The sequence below is a fragment of the Orycteropus afer genome, unplaced genomic scaffold, assembly GCF_000298275.1.
Source record: "Orycteropus afer afer isolate SDZICR_OR568_19922 unplaced genomic scaffold, OryAfe1.0 scaffold00364, whole genome shotgun sequence".
NCBI classification, from domain to species: domain Eukaryota; kingdom Metazoa; phylum Chordata; class Mammalia; order Tubulidentata; family Orycteropodidae; genus Orycteropus; species Orycteropus afer.
In genome coordinates this window covers 1,284,066-1,287,044 of record NW_006921951.1, presented here as the reverse complement: position 1 = coordinate 1,287,044, position 2,979 = coordinate 1,284,066, and positions in this window count along the sequence as shown.

Genomic DNA, 2,979 nt, shown 5'->3' with positions numbered 1-2,979 from the left:
CTTTCTTCCTATTCTGTCTTATGCTGGAAACTGCACTGAAACCCATTCAGCATCAGAGCAACACAAAAGCCTCCTCTGACAGGTAAATAGTGGCTGCACATGCATGAAGATTGTTGGTCAAAAACCAAATAAGTTTCTTGAATGAGGAAAGCAAGAATTCACCATTGAATCACAAGACTTTTATCATCAATGTTTAGATACCAAATATATTTATTTAATTAGGCACTAAAGATTTTATGGGAAGAGATATCTTTTCCAAACCCTTCATTTTTCATTACTCTGGGGAAAGAACATTTGTTCCCTTTGGCAAATCAATAGCTATCATACTAATTCCCTACTTTAAGAGCACTGGTGGCATAATGCCTAAGGCGTTTGACTGCTAACCAGAAGGCTGGCAATTCAAACCCACCAGCCACTCCTTGGAAGGAAGGTTGGGCAATCTACTTCCACAGTGACACCACATCAGAAACTGAAGGAGAGGTCACTATAAGTTGGATCTGACCCAATGGCAGTGAGTTTGATTTGTTTTTTGGTTAATTCTCTACTTTATTCTTCTCTCTCTGACACACAGGTTCCTAGCTAGAGGCCATATTTCTCCATAGACATAGACACTTTTCTTTCGCCTAGATCCATCTGGCTATGATTGGAGCAATCTTAGCCATTCCACTTAAAAGTCAGGTTTGCTCTGCTAGCCTGCATTCTAGGTTCTTTGCGTAACAGAGATGACCTGTGCACATTGATAGAGATTGATTAGAGAGGAATAAAGTTGTATCTTGTGTGAGGCATGGTGTTCAGGTATTGATGTACACATGCAGACAAATTTACTAATGATCATGACTAATACATTCCCCAAATTACTAATCCTCTCAGGGAATTATATACATTTGGACGCTTTGACTTGCCCTTGAAATCAGAGAGAAAGGGCAACTATAAAACAAAAGTATATCATGCCTTCTTCAGGAAATAAAATGTGTAAAATTCTCACAGGGTCTTCTATTGAAAGTCCATTTAGTATTTCATTATTGTGAGGTTTCATTTCAATTATGCAATGTAATGTTGGCATTTTTCTTAATTGATATTGATGTTGTAATAAAGAGTTATGACGGGTTTTAAAAATGTAGTTATTGTAAGAACATTTGACATTCATAAACTGTTTCATGCTAAGTGAAATTGCCTTTGTGTTTTAAAAAAATAATCTTTTTTTATTTAAATAACTCGTGTCTGTCTTGAATAAGGCAAGTTATGTGTGAAAATTAAAATATATTCCTTATATTGCTTTTTGATTTAAGTCACCTGGATTTCTAGTACCCAGATGCTTATGTGAGTTTTATGACTTCTGCATAAAGCTATGCAGAAAACTACTAATTTTTTGTAGTTTTGAATATCAATATTAAAAATACATGTTGATTACAATATAAAACTAGGTAAAAAATAGTAACTGCATTCTTATTATAGCCATAAATTATTAAATATACCTTTTAGTAGCACAATGGTACAGTCATAGATTATGTGCTATAGTTTTACTACCAAATAAGTTTTATTATGATAAGAAAGTATAGTCAAGGTTCCCATTACTGCTGTTAAAATTGAATTAAGACAAAATTGCTAAAAGTAAATCAGAATGATGTTAGAGTTACTATCAAAGTAGATAATATGTATAAACAACAATGAGCAGGCTGGTATCATATTTTTCTTTTAGACTACAACAAAAGTCTTCAATGGAAAAAAAAATGATGGAGTAAATAATATTTTATTACAACTGTAAAGTATGTTTTAGAATCAGATGAACAAAGAATAAGAAAAACTTCTTAATTAGATAACTTATTAAGATTTTATCTTCCCTTTTACACAGTATATTCCCTATGGTGGCTATTATTTGGATCAAAATGAACTATATTTCCAATATGGCATAAACTTGAATAATCCTCTTATTATTTATTGGTAAAAAAGGAAGTGCAGGCATTATAAATCATTCATAAGCATATAATTTAAGAAAAGCACTCAGTTACCGTTGTTGTTAGGTGTTGTCCAGTCAGCTCTGACTCTTAGCAACACTGTATATAACAGGATGAAACACTGCCTAGTACTGCACCATCCTCAAAATCACTGCTATGCCTGAGTCCATGTTGTAACCACTGTGTCAATCTGTCTCATTCAGGGCCTTCTCCTTTTTCTTTGACTCTCTACTTTAGCAAGCATGATATCCTTCTCCAGGGAATGGTTCTTCTGAGAGCCTGACGAATGTAGGTGAGACTAAGTCTGGCCATTCTTGCTTCAAAAGACCATTCCAGCTGCACTTCTTCCAGGATAGATTTGTTCGGTCTTCTGGCAGTACACGGTATTTTCAGATACTTTCTTCGCCAACACCACCACTCAAAAGCATCAACACTTCTTCAGTCTTCCTTATTCATTGTTCAGCTCTCACATGCATCTGAAGCAATTGAGAATACCATGGCATGGGTTAGGCACACTTTAGTCTTCAAAGCAGATTTCCCAGTGCAATATAGCATCTGATTTTTTGACTGCTTCTTCTATTGGTGTTTATTGTGGAACCAAGTAATATGACAACTTTAATCTTTTCTCCATTTATCATAATACTGCTTATTGAGGATTTTCATTTTCTTTATGTTGAGGTGTAATTCACACTGAATACTATAATCTTTCATCTTCATTGATAAGTGCTTCAAATCATCTTCAGTTTCAGCAAGCAAGATTGTGTCTTCTGCATATTGGAGGTTATTAATGAGTCTTCCTCCAATTTGATGCCATATTCTTCATATAGTCCAGCTTCTCAGATTATTTGCTCAGAATACAGATTGAATAAATACATTGAAAGAATACTATCCTGATGCACTTGATTCCTGATTTTAAACCATGAAGTATCTTCCTGTTCTGTTTGCATGACAGCCTCCTAGTCTATGTACAACTTCCTCATGAGCACAATTAAGTGTTCTGGAATTCCTAGTCTTCATGTTATCC